We start from the raw sequence: 21,802 nt of genomic DNA on the forward strand, positions 1-21,802 counted from the left end.
TGCACACAGCACAGCCAGTGATTTTCATACAGAGGTGGCGTTACCAATAAAAAAACCTAAACAGCCTACTTACATAGAGAAAACATAAACAGCCTACTTACATAGCCCCCATGCTCCCCACAAAAAATTTTACAAAATATTTTTGGGCAGTGGCCAATACATATTTGTTAAAATTTTTCACCATCGTAATTACAATAACAAAGAAATCAAATGCACATACTTATTGATACAATGTTGGTCAAAAGCTAAAATTTTCTCGCAGTCCATAAAGACAGTCCACATTGTTCATCACAGTAAAAATGCAGAGTTTTTCTCAAAGTCTGAGCAGTAAAAGAAAATGCACATAGAAGTTGTGGATTTCCATGCAGTCTTGAAGAAGTAGTGTTGTCCTTCGAACGGAAAGACAGTGCTGACTCTTGACATGCAGACGGGTAATGGGCCACAACATAGCAAACCCACAGCAGAGTCATTCGACGTTTTGAAGAATATTGGTAGGTAGGTCATCACAGAACAGACCCACTGTAGTCCTGGTAGAGATTACAGTATTGGTGGGCCACCAGAGGTGCAGACCCACTGCAGGCCTTGTAGAAATAATGGTACTAGTGAGTCAGCAAAGGTGTAGACCCACTGTAGTCCTTGTAGAAATGGCCAGCAGCCATCTGTTGCGACTGTGCAGGTGCACAATCACCATCGAAGAGTCTTGCAGCGAATATAGCAAGTCCATAAACCACCACTTGTGCACTCACAAAGTGTTTGGAATTGTCCTTAGAACCAGCAATGCTGTTATCCAGTCCCTTGCTGAATTATTAACACACGTGCAAACACTAACAGTCCCTACTTCTCACATATTGTCCATATACTATGACCAACAGAAACGTATGCAGTGGAATGTAACTTAATTTGAAGAACTGGTGTCTGTACAATTATAAATTTACAACATGAAAATACAATTACAAAGGTACAAAATACATCATTAAAGAACATAACAATACAGATAACATTTATAGTAACACAGGCTTTACAAAAGAATAGAAATAAACATATACATCAGTGGAATTATGACATGAGTACACACATAAAGGAGCACAATAACTTTTGAAACATCAACTTCACACATGAGCATTGAACAGAACAGAATTAATAATGTCTAACATCTTTACAAAGTAAATAACATATTATTAATGCCAATTATATTCGAGGATAACAGTATTCCTCATCATAGTGAATGTAGCTTAATATTAAAAGAAGAAAAAATTCTATGAAACTACACAGAGACAGGAAGAAAACAAATACACAAGGGTACACAAACACATAGTGGGATAACACCAATAAGAAAGGACGGGGTTCGTTTTCAGTGTAACATTTGGTACTGCAGTCCAACCCAAAACATCATTCCACAGATCTTTCGTCTTATTTCAACATTTGTTTCGACCAAAAAAATCCTATCAAAGCATGCTTTCTGTATTTATATGTTCACATATTTCTTACCTCATTATTTATTTTCCATTATCTTACCTCAACATTTATTTCCAAGAAAATCCTACCTAAACCTGTTTTCTCAATGCATTTCTTCCAATTCATCGCAAATCATTCTCTTAGAGGCTACCCCCTCTTAAGCTAACTTAAATCTACTGAGCTCAGATGCTAAACTAAGGGACGAGGCAATGCAGCAGCACAAAATAAGTAACACAAACAGCAATGACCAAAAAATTGGAAAATTGCAAAGCAAGCTACAGTAAATCTAAATTACCAAGCAATCCAACATTACAACTAATATGACCAATGTGCAGCAACAAAAAAATAAATCTGGCTTAGCAGAATAACACAAATTAAAGTTCAGTAGCACTATGCCTGGCAAACAGCAGCTTATATCTAAACATGACATAGCTCAAGCAGAAAAAATATTACAGTAAAAACAACAATGCAGATAAGGGAAATGTATGATCATATCTTAATGTCTATGTAATTATAGTGGTGCACCACAACAACTTATTGTAAAAGAAATATTACCATGTACTTGAAAAGAAAATTACGTGTTACTGTTACTAGTCCCTTCTTATTGTTCTTTCCTTTCCAAGTGCTCCTTTTTTTAAGAATGTGGATCACAAAATTATTATTTAATAGATCTGTTGACAGAAAGTGTTCACATTAGCAAATGCATTTAATTTTATTTTATGAAACCAATGCTGCAACACAGCTGGAAAACAGATGTCAAATGAAATAAGCAATTACGCAAACCAAAGCATAAAAACATCATTCAATAGTCATGTGGCATTTCGTAAGTCAGTAGCTCTCAACTCTCATAGAAAGACACTTGTCATAATCAGGTGTGCAGATGTACGAATATTTCCCATCAATTCATAAGCATTGCAGTAATTAGCACAAAGTACGAGTAATCATATGTTTTCAGGTAATGAGCGTGTAATATTTGCGATGCTTTCTACAAAGGAATGTCAATAGCAAGGTTAATGGAAGTAATGAGGGTGTCGCATTTGCAATATTTTCTCTAAAGGAATGTCAATGGCGAGGATAAAGGCCTGCCTTTTTTCCTTTTTTTTTTTTTCTATCTGTGCTTCCGGAAAGGCACACCCTAATGGCTTGTTCTCCAGGTGTTTGACACAGCTGCGTGCCCACAACGTATTACGTGCAGGTGGTCACTTAACTTTCTTACGGAAATATTTACAACACCAGTTTCCGCTACAGTGACAGTCTCACATAAAAATATTTCACAGGTCAAGAATTTGCGTTACAAATCTGTAGAAACAAATTGCTACTGATATAACAGTGTCCAAAAAAATTTTCGTCTGCATTGTAATACATTCACGCATATACACACACATTTCATAACTCTTAAAGTACGTTTCTTGGTTTCCAACATCCTTTTCATAAATCAGAGTCCCTAAACACTATTCATTATTCCTTACCTCATTATACATATACATATTCGTCGACACTTCTTCAATATTTCATCATGAGAAATACGTAGCATAATAAACATTCCTCAACAACATAATACACATCGTCGTCGTAATAATAACATCATAACACTTCAGTCAAATCTCAAAATCGTCGTAACTTCCTCCAATAATTTCTAAGCCTAAAAAAATTCTCTGCTCATGTCAAAAGTGTCAGATGCCTCAAACGTACTTTAAAAATCATGATCTCATACCAAATACATCATTCAAAGCTCTCATAGTATCACAATGATTCCGAAAAAATATGAACAGTTTACAAAGTACAGACAAAGTACAGTTTCATAAGTGTGAAGTTATCCAACTGTGTAATTACGTAAACATCTGTCACTGATATAGTAAAATAAATGTTTATCTCTCTCAGTTAAATGATCAGATAGCTGTGTAATTTGTGTGTTAGAGAAATATGGTACTGATGTGTAAAGTTGTATAAGCAAATACCATATTAGCTAGGGTTCCTTGTGGTTGCCACACACATGGTACACAAAGTAAGCGTGTACCCCCCCTGAGGTGTTACAGATTACAGCAATGGAATGAAATGTATCACGGAAAACTTTCTTTGTAATTCAAAAATCTTTAAAAATAAATGTTTTAAGTACAAAATTAATCACTCAAATACGTGTACTGTAGCGCTAAATGTGCGTCTTGTTGCAACATAATCTCTGTGGAAGTGTCGTAGTTATCGTCCTCCAAAAGCTAAGTTCTGCAGAAGTCAATGTACTTACCTCATAATACACAAAAGTGAAATGCTTTGCGTATAAATGTCGTAGTTATTACGCTTATTGCCGTGATGAAGAAAGTACTGTACTGTAACGTATTGGTGTACTACGGAAAAGGCAGTCTCATTGTAGCTATACTACAAAAGTTACTACTAAAACCTGTTTTACTTTCCAGAATAAAACAGAAAACTGTGCAGATATAAAACAGAAACACTGCAAAAGCAACATTGTAAATTTTCACTCATTAGTAGCGTCGTGATAAAACCGTGTAGTTGTCACATAAGCTAACCACTGTGTCGTCTGGTATCTCACAGAAAGTACTTTAAACCCAGAATGTATTTTCAAATAAACCAAAATGTTGCATTAAAATCTCATTAGCAGTACTGGTAAATGTTCTAAGAATGTGAGCCTTATAGTTGTTACGTAATCGTGCAACAAACAAGCAAGAATGTACACACACAATAACACTGTGACGTCTGTTCACTATAACAATGCATTCGTCATTTCTGTTTAAATAAGTTCTCTTGGTTCTTGATTGGATATTTAACTTCAAACATTGTTGTATGTTAACAGATTCTAAGTCTGACAAAGCATTTTAGTAATGTGAAGCGAAAAATTTTATGACAAAGACTAAGTTAAAAAGCAGATTATCTTTCAATAAACGGTTTTACATGTGAAATGTGGTGTAAACCTTTACTCTTCCTAGTACGCAGAGTTTCAACTTCAACGCAATTATCATGTGGTATACGTTGGATTCTGTAAGGTCCATTGTAAACTAGAAAGAATTTGTGACTCAAGTGTTTCTTCTTATGTGACAATGAATGAGCTTTAATGAGAACTTTTTGACCAATATACAATTTCTTTGCATTTGCTTTAGCGTGTAGTTTTCTCCTTTTGTCTGCTGCAGATTTTATATTTTTAAGAGCCAAATCAATTATGTCTTTGTGTCGAAGTTTACGTGTATTTGGGAAAGGTACAAGCTCTCTGATTCTGTTCGGTGGTTCTTCATTCTTTAGTACAAGAGTAGGTGGTAAAGCAGTGGAATCATGAGGCATTTTATTCAGCACATTTTGAAATAAGTGTAAATATCTGTCCCAATGCTGATGCTTTCTGTGACAATAAAGTCTGCAAAGCTTATTGATTTCTTTCACAATCCGTTCGGAGGGGTTACAATGTGGTGAGTACAATGAAATAAAAACAGGTTTGATTTTATGGTTGCGAAGCATGCGTGACCAAACAGCAGATCTGAATTGCGGTCCGTTATCTGAAATGACTTTACTAACGTGTCCAACTTCACGTAAGAAATTTTTAACAAAGGCGTTGGATACAGACCGTCCAGTGGCTTTACGTAACGGTGTGAAAGAAACAAATTTTGAAGTAAGTTCAACAGCGACTAGAACGTACGAAAATCCATTAGATGTTCTGACAAGCGGTCCCAAGAGATCAACAGCAGCAAATTCTTTTAATTTAGAAGGAATAATAGGAAATAACGGAGCACGATGTGAGACAGTAGATGGTTTCGCCTTTTGACAAAGTTTACAAATAGACAAGACTCTTCGAATTCTCTTTTCCATATTGTTAAAATAACAAGTCGTTCGAAGAATATGATAACATTTTCGTGGACCAAAATGTGCGTAGCTGAAATGAATGTACCAAATGAGCTTATTAACAAAATCGTCTGGAATGCAAAGTACCCATAGCTTGTCATCAACAGTGCAGCGTTTGAAGAGTATGTTGTTTCTAACCAGGTAATAATGCCGAATCTGTGTGTGTGTCTTTTCATGCCATTTGCTCTTGATGTCTTTCCAAATCGGATCTTTATCTTGTTCATGAGCAATGTCCTTTAAAGATGTGGTGATGAAGTTTTCAAAGGCGACTTTCTGAATGTAAAGAATACTGAAATTTTTCTCAATGTTGCCTTCTGTGTTACTTTTCTCAAGCCCAGCCGGTGCGCGTGACAGTGCGTCCGCAACAATGTTCTCCTTACCGGGAATGTAGACTATTGTGAAGCGGAATTCTTGCAGAAACAATGCCCAACGTTTTAACCTGTCATGATTTAATTTTGAAGACATAAGAAATTGTAATGCACGATGATCACTGTATACTTTTACGTGCTTACCAGAAAGAAAGAAACGGAATTTGTTAAATGCCCAAACGATAGCTAAAGCTTCTAATTCAGTAACGGAATAATTTTTTTCAGATTTTGTTAGCACTCGGCTAGCAAAAGCAATGGTTTTCTGAATGGTAGTGTCATTTTCTATGGCTTCTTGAAATAAATGGGCACCAAGACCGACTTTAGAGGAATCCGTGCTAAGGCAGAAATCTTGTGACAGATCTGGATGAGCTAAGATTGGCGCGTGAAGTAACGCTTTTTTCAAAGAATTGAATTCCAACTGTGCTTGTTCGTCCCAGTTCCAAATAGTATTATTTCCAGTGAGAGAACAAAGTTTTGGTGTAACAAGAATTTGCATATTCAGAAAACGACGGTAAAAATTTACGAGACCTAGAAAACTGCGGACTTGTCTTTTTGTGGATGGAACTGGAATGGCTCTGATTGCTTCTAACTTTTCAGGATCTGGCTGAATGCCTTCAGAAGAAAAAATATGTCCCAAAAACCTCACCTTTGACCTACCGAATTCAGACTTTTCCAAGTTAACTGTAATTCCAGATTCTGCAAAAATACGTAACAAACTGTTGAGGATGCGATTATGTAGTTCCCATGAAGCTTCTGCTATTAGAATATCGTCCACATATAAGGTGATGTGACGTTTTAAGAACTCAGGTAATATGGAATTTAGCCCGCGAATGAATGCTGCTGAAGAAATGTTCAAACCAAAAGGAAGTTTCCGAAACTGATAACAAACGCCGAAACAAAGGAAAGCTGTGTATTTTCTACATTCTGGATGAAGTTCGATCTGATAAAAGCTGGATCTGAGATCAATGGAAGACAACACTTTTACACCATTAAAATTTTGAAGAAGTTCTTCCATCGTCTGCGGCCTGTCTGTTTCAGGAATAATGATAGTATTGATTTGTCTCGAAACTAAGACAAGCCTGATCGATCCATTTTTCTTCTCAACAACATGTAACGGATTGTTGTATGAGCTTACTGCAGGCTCAATAATGCCCTCGTCAAGCATAGATTGTATTTCTGTTCTAACACGGTCCCTATAATGTGCTGGAATTACGTATGGTCTAACACAAAATTTAGTATGCTCACGAACAAGAAATTGGTATTGAAATCCCTTGATTGTTCCTGTTTTGTGAGTAAAAACTGTGAAATGTGCTTGTAAAATCTCAAAAAGGTCCTGCCTATCAGTGTCATTACAATTCTCAATTGTTTGAATTTTATTCTGAATTAACTTATTAGTGTCAAATGCGCCGTCGATATCATCCCTGTCAGTACTTGCAGAATGATTGTTAGCGTCAAGTTCCGTCGAAAATTCCGAACTGTTGTCTAACAGGAGGTAAAGCCGATTAATTTCTTCGTCATGGTTTGAGAGCCAATCTTCAAATTTCAAAGCTACTGACTTACCTTCTTTTTCTAAAGTTATTTCAGCATCATGAAAGCTTAGCATTGCTTTGTATTCATTCAAAAAGTCTACTCCCAGTATAATTTCCGTCGACAATAATGGAACAATAAGAAAGTTCATAGAGAAGCTGTGGCTTTGACAAAAGAATTCTAAGTTGGTTTGTTGACGTACATCTACACTTTTTCCAAAGATTGCACCTTGTAATTTAATCTTACGTAACGGAAGTGTGGGGCAATCGTTCGATTTGTTGCATTTACTAAAGGCTGTTTCACTGATTACTGAAATGGGACTGCCAGAGTCAAGTACTGCCGTAAATTTTACGTCATTTACTGTAATGTGAATCACAGGATATGCAATGATGTTATGTTTTACGTCGTGTTCTTGGAGTAAGATGTCCCTAATGTCTTCCATTTTTACGTAATTACTAGCTACGGCAGCTGCGTCGTTAGTGTCATAAGAACGTTTTGTGGCTGCCAGCGGTGTGAGTCATTGCCTATTGTCTCTTTGTTGGCGAGCGTCGTTATTGGGATTTGGAGACCTAACTTCTACAAATTCACCGTGACGAGAGGGCCCTGCCCTGTTTAAATCCCGCCAGTTCTGATGCAATTCAGGTCTGTCGTTACGATCACATCGTCTGTCGTCATGTCGATAGTTCCTGTAGTTTCTTTCTTGTCGGTTAAGTGGTGGAGAATTTCTCCCTGAATCGTAACTGCGCGCTGGACCGTTGCGTCTAAAGTTATTCTGTCTCCCTTGATAATAATTGTTTTGGTTCCCATATTGTCTGTTTCTCTGATTGTCTGTGATAGTCACTACCGCGGAGAGGTGATCTTTCCCTGTAATTATTACTACTCTGCCAACGGTTGTCGTACGGGTGGTGTCTGTTTTGGTCACGATTTGCGTTGTAAGAATAGACCTGTCGTGTCCAGTTATTGTTTCTGTCGTCACGGAATTGTGACGGAAGTGACCTGTAGTGATTGTTTTCCTGTTTTCGCATCCCGCGACTGTCTGTGTCAATTTCCAGTTCTTGTAACAGTCCCTGAAAAGCCTCAATGTCTTCTTTACAACGTCCTGCTAAAATAATATGTCGTAAATGTTCAGGCAATTTGAGTAAGCAACTGCGGATGAGTTCTGAGGGGCTGTATGGGTTTGAAAGATACTGATTCTTATGCAACATGTCTTCAAAATATTTCATAAGACTGGAAAATTCAGATTGTTCGAAACGTTTCATCATTATGATGCTATGTTTTACTAGGTCTTGTGTGGCTTGAGACCAATATGCTGAGAGGAAGGCATGGTAAAACTCTCCTTCACTGTGGCAATCGTGAATTACCGATCGCATTCTTACAGCTGGTTCATTCTCCAAGTAGCCACACATAAATTCTAATCTGTGTTCTAACGACCAGTTGGGAGGAAAACAATGAGAGAATTGATGGAGCCATGCTTGTGGATGAATGTCGTTGCCAGAATTCTTAAATGTTTTGAATTTACGTGTAGTAATGAACAGCTTATAGTCAAAATCATCATGTCGCCGAGTCGCATATCGGTCATTGTTAGGTCGTGTCGGCCGTTCCATCTCAAAATTCGGTGCACATTGCCAATTTCTTTCATAACTTCCGAAATGCCCTGTGTTATTATTTTGTGGCTGTTCCGTATTTCTGTGTCCCTCTTCCCGTATTGGAGCGCGAGTGTCCTCTGAAATACGTAATTCTTGTATTACCTGCGTCAACTGATCTTGTACTTCCCGGATTTCTCTTTTGTACTGTGTATTGATTTGATTTTGATTTTGTTTGAATTTTCTTATTTGTTCATACTCTTCTGTGTCAGTGAAGGCTACGGGTCTTGTGTCATTCAGATCATCATCTACCTTTGTAGATAAGTTAGTGACCTGATCCGAAAGTTCGGCTACTTTCTCCGATAGTGTACTTATTTCCTCCATGTGTCTTTCTGAACCAATTTTCAGGGTATCTACTGTGTCCTTTAAGTTTTCCTGAGTTCTTGCAAGTTGCGTAACCGAATCGGTAGATGCAACTGAGTCAATTTTAGCTTGCAAGGTCTCATGATTTTCATGAACAATAGTTTGCAGTTCTTTTATGGCTGCTTCGTGATTCTGTAATACATTTTCATGACGCGAAAAAATAGGTTGGAAATGCTCACAAATTTGTGTTTTTACGTCATTACAGACCTTTTGACATTTCGATTCGATGTTATGTAACTCAGTGGTTAAATCTTCACGTGTTTGTTCAAGTGTAGTGTCTAACTTTTGAAGATTTTGTTCCATTGTGTCTAACTTTTTGAGATTTTGTTCCACTGTGTCTAACTTTTTGAGATTTTGTCCCATTTGTCTCTGATTTTGTTCCATTTGTTGCATTAATTGCAATAATAATGTATTAGTGTCTGGAATCTGTTTCTCTACGCTTTTCGGCAGTGCATTTGCACCGGCAACATTCACATTTTGACAAGCAGAAAATGCGTCTTGACTTATTTGAGAAAACGGTGATAACCCAAAACCTGAATCTACAGTATTTGCGAAATTGTGTCCTGTCATTTCGGATTCCTGAGGCGAGCTGTTGCCGACCGATCGATCGATAATGCTTCCCTGTTCACTACCTGTTTCACTGTCTATACCATTGTTTGCAGCCCGCTCCATTTCCCTATGCACAATTACCAAATTACTACTTTGAACATCAGTTAATTCATTACTCGGTGGCGCTAACACACTGCTTTCATTTTCACTGTCATTTCTCAGTTTACTTTGGAGCCTAGTATTACGTTTTTCACACGCCATTATTGTCACAATATTTCACACGACAACACAGAAAAGCACAATTTGAAGAGCAAAAATAAGAGAACACATTAACATAACACTGAAAATAATATCTAGTTAATTGCAGCTGCGAAATACTTGGTGCAAATCTACATGCATGCCACAACTGTTTTACTGTACAACAATGAAAGACTGCAACTACAAAGGCGATTTTCTCTACAATTACGCGCTAGCAATAAACAAAATCTACACTAATTACACAAACTACAACAAAAAATCAGAAGATTCCAGTGAGGTATCCTCGGCTAAGGGTCGACATATGAAACGTCCCCTTTTGATCATTTATACATGACTGTGCTTGTACTGACACACAATATTTTGTTAGCGCAACGCAATCTGACTTTCAAAATTCCCTACAAAAGAATGGCCCTGACTAACATTAAACTATACCTTTCACAAATCACTTACCTCACAAAAATCTTCGCTGCTCAAGCTACTGCAATACAGCGAGTGCCACTACTGCCAGCTAAATAAAAGATTCTAACTACGGAAGGCACTAACTACTGATAGGGATAGTTAGCAAATGAAAGATATTAATAGAGAACAAACAATGTATTTACCTTGATATCATCATATATAAATATAGCAGTTCATGACAAATTTCAAAACTCCGCCATCTCTCTTCCCACATCCACCACTGCTGGCGGCTCACCTCCAACTGCGCAACGCTATGCGCTGTTCACATCCAGCTGCCGCTGCCCAACACTACAATGGCGAGTATTACAACAATGCAAAGCAGCCACAGACTGCACACAGCACAGCCAGTGATTTTCATACAGAGGTGGCGTTACCAATAAAAAAACCTAAACAGCCTACTTACATAGAGAAAACATAAACAGCCTACTTACAAAATATCTTATCGTATTGAGGAAGAACCGTGCCAGATACATGTATGTTGAATCACGCTACCACACACAGAACAGTTACACTTGTGCTTTGTTGTTTCGTAACTTTTATAGTTGCAGGGGACTTAATTAATCAATTGTGTTAACGGAAATTTCCTTTCATTCTTTATTGTTATTTTATGCAGTCAGATTGCGTACTAATACTAGTCAGGGCCAACCGGTTACGAGACTTCGTAACCGGTCACACAGCTACTAAAATTGTTGCGTTTTAATTAAGCCCCCATGCAGTAGTTTTGAGAGTTTCGTTCCGGTAACTACGCTGCCCGCTGACTAGGTGCCAGCAGAGCTTACCCCTTTACGCCTCTACATCGCTCGTTACACGGGCCTCTGTGTGTGACGTGTGAGGCTGTGTGGTTTATCTTCCGACCGGCCGTTCTTTGCACGCCGGCCGCGGCCAAATCCGCAGGCAAACATCGCCAAAGCCAGAAGCCAAACACTGCAGCCGGCCGGCTGCCGGCGCGGCCCCACAGCAGAGCAGGTATGTGGGCGCGTGCGCGCTATCCGCTATAAGCGCATTTTCCGCGTTCTGCGGGAGGAGCGCGCCCGGCCCGTTCGCCTCGCGGCAGCTGCGGAATCGGCCCTGTTCCCGACCAGCCTCGGGCCATCGGAATGCTCGAATCGCAGCCCGGCGCGGGTCGGCCGCTGGCGATTGGCAGCGAGCCGGACAAAGCCGCTGCGAGATCTGACAGCGGATCATCTCTTAAGCGTCTTTGTACTGTTCGCAGCGCTGGAGCTATCGCGCTGGCGTACCCGTTCTGTTACGTGCGGCATGGCAGCTTTGAGAAGCGAGCTGGCAAGAATTCTCCGGATGTAACGGAGTCTTTCAGTATAGTTTGTAGAGGGCCTCATTTTTCGATACGAACTGGATTAATCGATACATTCCATGAATTTGTTATGTGATACAGTTAAGTTCGAATTAGTTTAAATGACTGAACCGTGATTTATTTTCGAAGAATATTCTTAAGAATTTATTTTATTTACTAGCGATTCATCAAGAACATTAACACATTTAATCACACTATGGAAGCATGCAAGTAGTTGCCAGGGAGTAACTGATGAAACCACAACCAAATTCCTTTTAAAAAATGCAAATTTTATTCACATTAATAGTCCCTAAAAGAATTTTTTTAAAAGAAACAGATTTAAAATTATAATCAGAAAGCACCCTCTAAATGTCAAAGTTACAATTTATTCAGGGGCAGAAAGAAACAAGTTTTGACTGTATGAGCTTTCGGGCAGAGAACCTTCCCACTCCCTTTTGACACGGCCGTAGTTACGACCGCTCACAACAGCCTCTGAAAGACTACACTGGTGCAAATCTCCAACACACCAGATTACTTTAAACTAAGAGTTTTAACAATTCACACAAGCACACAAAATATGCACCCCCCGTAGGAGGGATGGAAATGGTACAAAACACTAACAACTAAAATATTAACCTTGCCACCGAAGGTGCAACTTGATTTTAACTTCTAAGAAAAGTCTTACGGTGAAAGGGTGGCAACTTTATATACTAAAATGATCATTTAAATAAAAGCCCATGAAATGTAATCTTAAATAAAATTCTACAAGGTTGGCCAAACAATAGTTAAGATGCTCTACAGTGCACAGATACCGCCTCTCAAGATCACAGGTAATAATATTAAGGTGTCCAAAGATCGAAACATATTTCAGGTATTAGGCCGTTACACTCCAAGCAATAACTTCGTTAACACACCAAATCCGACAAACATGACAGAGGCAGCTACTAACGTACGGTAGATTGATAGGGAGATTACCGAACAGCCCGAACCGCAGGTTGCTCCAACCTGCCCCTACTCCACAGGGGAAAAACGGACCACCCAATTTATAAACAACCACCTTCCCGCAGGTGGGCAAACGGAGAAGAATGATGGGACGACCCCAAAGCAAAACGGCTGGTGACTTCACCAAGAAAACAAGTGGAATTTAACAAGAGTAAATCAAACAACAGATCACCAATCAATTCACTTCTAATAAACTACGATTACTCGAGAAGACCTGTCGCAGCACCCCCAAATCGCTCTCCCGAACCGTCCGCTGCCAGCCGCTTCAACGGACGCAGGAAGGCGCGCCGATCTCCCGTCTCACGGCGTCGCACCGGCCAGACTGGTGTCGTGGGTTGACTCCTGTTGCTCTCGCGTCGACCGCGAAGTCACTACCCCTCGCTATACGGCGCGGCCCACTGGACTCCCGTGGCGACTGCACATGCGTCGACGCTCAAGACGGACAAGTCATCTCGTGTCTCAGTGCGCGACCGACCAACCGATCGATCCAATCGCCAATGACCATTGCTTGAGCAAACTCGAGCAGACTGGCGCCCTAACGCGCAGACTCAGATGCAGGAAGTAGGCCCCGACCGGGCGACCACTCGCTGAGTTCTTTTACTGGCGGAGTGGAAAGACACTCATTTTGACGGCTTTAAAGGTTGATCCGAACGACAGACATACTAGCACTCCGAACGACAGACAGACACTAACTGCCTAACAAATGCGGACGAGAGACAGACTAGCAAGCTGGGGACGAGAGACTGACCCAGACTGACCCACTGCCGAGCTCATAGCGCCCCTTAAATGCACGTGAACAGGCAACCTTTTCCCCTTTTCCACCAGAGGCAGACACCAAAGCTGCGCCACCGCCAGAAACGGAGGGTGACTGCTTTAAGGCCGGTTCCCACTAGAGCGCGGCAGCGCGGCGTGCGGCAACGGCAGCGGCAAGCGTTTTCCGCGGTGACGCGGCGGCTCGCGGAATTGGCGTTCCCACTTGGAAGCGGCAGACGCTAGCGGTAGCCAATGACGGACAGCCACTGAGGTACGGGCTGGGACCCACCGAAACGACCGGTGTGTTTGAATAACGATATCTTACACCTACATGAAGGAAAGACGAAGTTGGGTGAAGACATACCAATTTTTCATTTTCTGTACAATGTACTGTTTCATATATTTCATTATTCGTGTTTTCTCATTTCAACATAAACAGATTTCATGACTACCATTCATGATTGATCACTACCTCCTAACACATTGAAACAATGTACGATAAAAGAGATTATTCAGATAGTTAAGGGAGACAAAATTTAAAATGTGATACGGTAGCGGGTACACGAAAACAGTAAGAACACAAAGGCTAGGTGGAAGGGATGAAAGTGGAAGCCACCTGATAGAATTTCCCACAGAGCATAATCTAATCATCGCCAGCACCTCGCTTAAGAATCATGAAAGAATAATATATATTTGGAACACAGTTTTCGAAACCAGATTTTAAATTGTAAGGTATTTCCTGGTGCAGACGCAAACCTGACTGAAGGCTGTCAATAGCAAAAAAAGCGTTCTGAAAAAGAAAATTTGTTCACATCGAATATAAATTCTAATGGTTGGATACTATTTTACAAAGGTATTTGTGTGGAGTGCAGCCTTGTATGTAAGTGGAATGTGGACGATAAACAGTTCTGTCAAGAAGACAATGGACGCTTTCAAAACGTGGTGATCAATATGAATGCTGAAGATTAGATACGAGGATCGTGTGACTAAAGAAGCAGTACGGAATTAAATAGAGGAGGAAGAGGAAATTACGCCACAACCTTGACAACAATAGGGGTTAGTTGACAGGACGTATTATGGGGCGTCAAAGAGTGAGGACAACGGGGTTGGGTGATAGTATTCTGATAATAATCATCTGTTGAAATGCTATTGTACTATTTTATCTATTACTGTTAGCAGTGAATTTACTCTTCCATGCGCTCCTCCACAAAACATTTAAACCAAAACTGAAATCAGCTGAACACCAAATCTTTCAACCACTGTCTGACAACTACTGGATTTACTTTCAACTTTCTATAATTATCACTGGCTAGCCACACATACATACAGATATAAAGAGAACAAAAATAAACAAACATTAGTTTTCAGCATATAATTCTGCAGATTGGCAACATGTACATAAACAAACCAGACAGGAAGGGATATGAGGTGAACACACTGTAGTTACGACTTCAAATCAGAGTTTTCGGTAAAACGTCTACAGCTAGTGACAGAAGAAAAAAGAGCGAACATGAAAATGTGCTTATGTTCCATAATCTAAGTTTTAGTTCAACCTCCAGCATGTGACCAGGTGAGGCGAAACGTATATGTCCGCCAAAAACTCGATTCACTGTAAGTAATCAGTCATTCACGTAAAAAAAGATGTGAACTGTTTTATAATCTGCAAGTATCACATATCAAAACAAAACTGAATCATTCTAGATTCCACCGAACATGCCTTAAAGTAAAAGGCGAAACGCGCGTTGAATCAGTAAAGTTCACTGGATAAAGAAAATAAAGTTTGTTACTTACCAAAGGAAATAATCAATAGCTGTAGATATTTAGTAAATTACATTTTATGACATACCAGCAAATTAGTTTCGGTTTAACTTCTCATTCCACATGCTATTACATGCTGTTTAAAACAATTCATCTATCCCTTCTGAAAAACTGTAGTTACTTTCATATCTTGGTAGATAAACAGATTTACGATATTTATCATGCGACGAAGTACATGACTTTTCACAAGTTATCGTTTGCAAAAAAAACACGTTTCGATTTCTTGAACCGTTTACGAAATCTGCGGTTGATACAACCACACGGTTTACGACGAGCAGGACGAAGTACCGGTCGCGCCGCGAGCAACCCGCTCGCGGTCACGGCACAGCCCGTCCGCCGACATATCATTCAATATCTCGAGAACGGTGATAGCTATCGTTCTGCTCTCAGCTTTAAAAGCAATTTCGATATGTTGACTAAATTTCATACGCAGTAATGTATTACCTAAAATGAACTGTACGCAAAGTCCACGCAATGCGTTTTTACCTCTGCACACTCATTCAAATTTCGTGTAAAAGTTTACGTAAATGCGATACAGCAAGTAACCAGGACGAATAACGAAAAGAAATTCGGTCCTTTATCGAGAGAAGATATCAGGCTGTAACATGACCAAGAATCAAATTTTTCTACCGAATAGTTTCCTTGGAATCGGATGATAAGTATTTCATAGCTGCCGCCGCGGCCGCGCCAGCGGTTCGGCGAAAGTTCGTGTGGCCCAGGGTTCCGTACCTGACGTCACGCTCAGCGCGTTCTGTGATTGGCGGCGCGCACCTGGAGCGCGTCACGCGGCAGCGGAAGCGGTTCGACATGGTCAAACCGCGACGCAGAGCCCGCCGCGCCTTGCCGCTGACGCCATTTCCATGGCAACCACGCCGCTGACGCGCGGTTTTGACGCGCGGCAGCCCTAGTGGGAACCGGCCTTTACACTACGCGCTGTGGCGCGCTCTTCAAAACGGCAATTTTTACCACGGCTCAACGACCTAAGTAAAATAGTTTTGTACATTTATATACGAAATATATGTTCAAACATGAATATAAAATAACCAGTATTACAACTATTACTTTTCAAAAAACTCAGTTGTTTTTCACATACTAATGTAATTCATAGTTTGATCATACAATTGTAATTGAGCTTGAAGTCATTGACACTGGAACTGTTAATTACAGATTATCAGAATAGCATTAGAAAAGATTATCAATAACTAACTCATTTGTTGTGTACTCGTAAAAGCCTTCATTTGGTAGACGTTTTCTCTTGTCCTTGTCAGTTATTGATAGATGTTGTATGAAGTTGGCAGAAAGTTGCTGTACAGTTTGTTGCATGTCGTATTCTTCTTTTCAGACATCTCAATTTTGAATTTGTGGTTTGTCGGAAAGATGAGAGTTAGATGTTCTGTATGAAAGATAAAGTGCCTGCAACAAGTTATTCCAGATACATATTTTAAACTAAACACTGAATATCCTCCTACGAGCAGCAATATGCTTCTACATGCAGAGAAATACATCAATTGAAGACTAAAGTAAAGTAACGGAAACTACTAAATTAATTTTTATCACAATCTTTGTTTTAATAACAACGTTTGCTCACATTTGTTCTCAGTGGCAAAGAAATCATTTGTGAGATTTGTCATAAAATCACATTTTGACAATATGCAAGATATTAGTGGCCAGATTTGATGCTCTAGTGGGTTTTCCAATTAAGACCTAGCTCAAGAGACCATACATTATCATCCAGTGCGTCTATCAACGCTAGCTGAATTAACATTTATCTCGTAGATAAGAAATACCATCACTAGCCTTTTGCAATTAATTTTATATATAGCTTTCACCTGGACACAAGCTTTAGGGCAGGATACTAAATGGTTCAAATGGCTCCGAGCACCATGGGACTTAACATCTGTGGTCATCAGTCCCCTAGAACTTAGAACTACTTAAACCTAACTAACCTAAGGACATCACACACATCCATGCCCGAGGCAGGATTCGAACCTGCGACCGTAGCAGTCGCGCGGCTCCGGACTGAGCGCCTAGAACCACGAGACCACCGCGGCCGGCTAGGGCAGGATACTACAAAACATGTGCAACAACCATGGAGGTAGAAAAAGAAAGGAAGAACTGCTGTGATTAAAAAGGGTGAAGTAGGCAGGAGTGTGGTTGAAGAGCGGGTGAATGGATATCAGGGGTAAAATTTACTAATCACACTACTGTTCTCAGTGAAGGTGAGAGACCCGCGATATTTGAGTTACAGAAAATTAAGTAGCCTGCTAAACGAAAAAGAGGAGAAGCAATGAAAGCAATATGTGGAACATAACAACGGAATAGTACAAGTGTTCAGATGATATGGAGAGAGCTGCGTTGGTAGGAGATGGAGGGTCAAATCAAATATCAATATAACTTCAGTGATTAATGAAGGATTTTCAAATGTTGTAACATTATGGGTGGATGAAAGGACTACCACGAGTAACCACAACATTATATGTATGATGGTTAAGTGCAAGTCGGAGGCAAACGCAGAGGACACTACGGTTTGATGCTACAACACTAAGAGGACACACTGGTCGCAACTAGAAAGCGGGTTTGAGGTAGTACAAAGGTAAGCAGGTGATATGACTTCAGACAAATGAGGTGATATTGTGGGTAACGCCATCAACATTGGTGTGGAGAAGGCTAAAGAACCTATATGTAGGGAGAGTGGCTACTCTGCAGGCGACTGCCATGTTTATTTTCCAGATTGAACGCGGGATGAACAGCTAGTAAACAGCTGAACATAGCTTGAAACACAGTCACCCTTACGTTATAATAAAGCTTTTTGTCTGACAAGTGACACGAAAATAACAGTTAAAGATAGTTATACAGTCTCCAGATTGTAACCTAGCAACTCCGTTATTTTTCTTTTTACTTGCGTTTGATAATAATAGTAATAACTTAAAAACTTGGCCTAAATTTAAAGAGAATTTCGAGCCAGAAAGAAGGCGGAGAGAACAAACTATTTAGTTTGGATTCCAGTTGACGTAACATGCATTACGTATAAAAGGCGGTGACTTGTGAAAAGCGGGAAGGCGCGAGAGTAAGCCAGAAATGATATGGGTGTGGCGTTCACGCTGGAACGCAGGAAACGTCTCGAATGTTTAAGAACGATGTACGCTTAGGTTGAGCTTTCCGTCTGCTTGAAAGCACGCGGAAAGGCCATATCAAAGTGGAATCCCTGCACTGGTCTACTATGCAACAGATCGAGATATACGAGTATTGTCCAGAAAGTAAGTTCCGATCGGTCGCTAAATGGAAACCATAGTGAAAATCAGAAACATTTTATTTGCAAGAGTTAACTACACTTTCCAGATACTTCTTTACTTAGCCGCCGCTCCGTGCGCCCAGGTGTTGTCTTCGTATCCAGCGTTTCGTGTGAACAGAGATGATACTCAGGACGAGCCAATTAGGGCTGTGTTGTTGGTGATCGAACACTTCCCATGGAAATGGCTGCAGTAGCGTCTTCACTGCCCCTGCAGAGTGCAGCCGAGAATTGCCATAAAGAAGAAAGTGCGTGGCAGTTGTGTTCGGTGGGCTGCATTCATTAAGGCGAAATCTCCTGGCGAGCCCTCCTACTTGGCGGGAGACATCGTTGTTGTAGGCAACTTTACTCGCTCACAGGGCGCTCACAACTGAAAAGAGCGTCTTGATGCGATGGACGGTGTACTGAAGACACTACCCAACACATCTGTGCAAAGCTTCATCGGGTTTTCACTGTGGTGTCTATTTCGGAACTTACTTTCTGGACTACCCTCGTAGAATAAATTTCTTTATTTACGTCTATGATCACAAACTTGTTATGTCCTCAGAGTACTGTTTCGGCCAGCAATGACTGTCTTCAGATATGGTTTAAAAACATGCCCTAATATAAGACGGCCACTATAGCTCCTTTATATTAGGATGTATTTTAAAACAGATCTGAAGATGAAACTCCGCTGAAATTCCGCTGCAGAGTAGTAATCTCATTCTGGGAGATCTGAAGATGGTTATTGCTTACCCAAACCCATAGTCTTAGTACCTAACAAGTTGGTGGTCATAGACGGAAAGAAAGAAATTTGTTCTACACTTTCTGAATCGCTGTTCGATTCGTGACCACGTCGCAGCTTATGAAATATCGAGATATCGCAAAAGACATAAAACAGCTCAGGAGTTCTTAACCGTTACGCTTAAGAACCATTTACATGAATAGTAATGTAAAACAGGCAGAAGAGGACAATAACTAATGAGTCAGATGACTGTGTCACTGTTCGTAAGCTTCCATTCATTTTCAAAAGCGGGTACATCTGGTGTGTCTCACAGTGACATTATTGTTCATACTTCTTAAAATTTGTTTCTAAATATTTTATTGAAACCGTTAAAGCAGAAGTAGAGACATCTTGTTCGAAACGAAATTGATACTGAAACTCTTTGATAAGATAAAAATGAATGTACATATTAAGAAAAAGGGTGTAATATTTACTTTTAAATATTGTAAAGATACCTATTTTTTGTAATTATTAAATGTAAAAAGGTGCTATAATGTAATTATATACGTAATAGCTACTGGCACTCACTTAGGCTGTATGAGGTATGTGTAGTATAAAGGATGGAGTAGTTCCGTCAGGAACGGAAAGCTGTGTAAGCGTAGGAAAAGGTAGGAGCGGAAACGTTTGGCGTGCTTTGGCGGGCGCGAGCAAAGTCAGTCGGTGGCCAGTGAACTTAGAGGCAGCACGCACAGCGCCAGCATAGTGTGGAGTGCGCCATATTGTTGCATCTCGCCTCGATTGGAAACTGCAGTTTATCACAGCCTGGTATGGGGAGAAAAACGGGCTATTGATTATAAGATGGATCATCGCTATGAAGAGGAAATAAGTCCGACGTGGATAACTGCTCTTGGCCGTTCTGATATTAATGCAGTTGTTGCCACCAACGCCACCGTTGCTGATCACAGCTTACAGGGTACGACATTTTAGCTATGTATTATAGTGTGTGCCAGGAAGTTGAAATGTGCTTTAAGAATAATAACCATCATCCAAATTAACAATTGTGTTCACCTGGTAATTTATCCCGCTTATAAACCAAGCAGGATCCTATCCTGGTAAATGAAAATTCCGAGTGACCTGTATTCAGCCAAGACTGTGAAATCTTTAATATATTGTTGGCAAATCAGTGATTAATCAGTGAAATAATTGATGGAAAGAATAACTGAGAATTTCATAATTAACATTGGTATTTTTTTCTGTGTTAAAATGATTACGTAAGTTTATGCCAGATTCAAAGACCACATTAGATAAATTGTTTGCTGCTTTCACATTACATATTAATGAAAGGAAATACTAAGTTAGAGAGGCACCCACATGCCTTGCTCAGACTGTGGCATCAAGCAGTCAGGCCTGCAAGATGAGTGGTTTGCCAAGCGAGTGGATTCATTTTTTATTCATCAAGTAACATGAGCTCTAGTACTCACAATTAAGTTACAAATTATTCTCTTGTTTGAATATTAACCAACGGAAACGGGTAACGCACATCTGACTATTAAAAATTTACACAACTCTGATTGTTCACTACGCACTGGCAATACCACATTTTCTTTCTTATTAAACGGCTTTGATCAACACGTGGCCATCGCACTGAATATGAATGGCGCACACATTATAAATTCTGGGTATCATGACAACATACTATTCGAAGGAAAAGGCTACCAATCTTTTTCTTTTCACTATCTTATTTATTCCGATAAATTCTGTAACCTAAACACACAAATTCTATAACCTACAACAACATCACCCGAGAAGTTCCGCCCAGTGGGCATGGCTTTACATTGGTGATTCTCTATCTTACGGTCTCGTAATTATTTAACGCTACAGTGCACTTTCTGGATAGGATGGTGGATCTTTTGCTATATCTCCCACTTCGACTCTCACACCCATCATCACGAAACTTTCGTCGAGACCGAGTGGTACAAAAAGGAACATGCATAACCCACTGCCTCTGAAACTATCTTGTTACTCTCCCATGCCAACCACACATACTTGTATTTCATGAAATACATCACGCTGGCAACATACAATACAAAACAAGGAATAGTCACAGCGTTATAATCACATCACTTTCAGCTTTCCCACTTCAATTAAAATTCATCCCAGTTTCACACGACACTGCCCCACTTCGTAACTTTTCTTTCCTACTACGAACTCTGGAGGACATATGCACTTCTTCCTGTGCAATGCAAGCCAAGTGGCGTTGCTGGATAGACGGCTGACTCACCTTGCTTCTCTCTCAGAGTATTATAGTTTGAATCAAGCGTCACACGGAAACATAACACGCGAAGTAATATTAAGAACATATTCATCACACACGTGAGTCCTCAACTGATACCATGGTCGAGTACTTCTCTTTATCCTTTGTCTCATACACAGATTGGGACTCACACAATACTCACCACGTGGAAGTACTCGTCTCTAATT

The sequence above is a fragment of the Schistocerca serialis genome, chromosome 1 (genome assembly GCF_023864345.2).
Source record: "Schistocerca serialis cubense isolate TAMUIC-IGC-003099 chromosome 1, iqSchSeri2.2, whole genome shotgun sequence".
NCBI lineage: Eukaryota > Metazoa > Arthropoda > Insecta > Orthoptera > Acrididae > Schistocerca > Schistocerca serialis.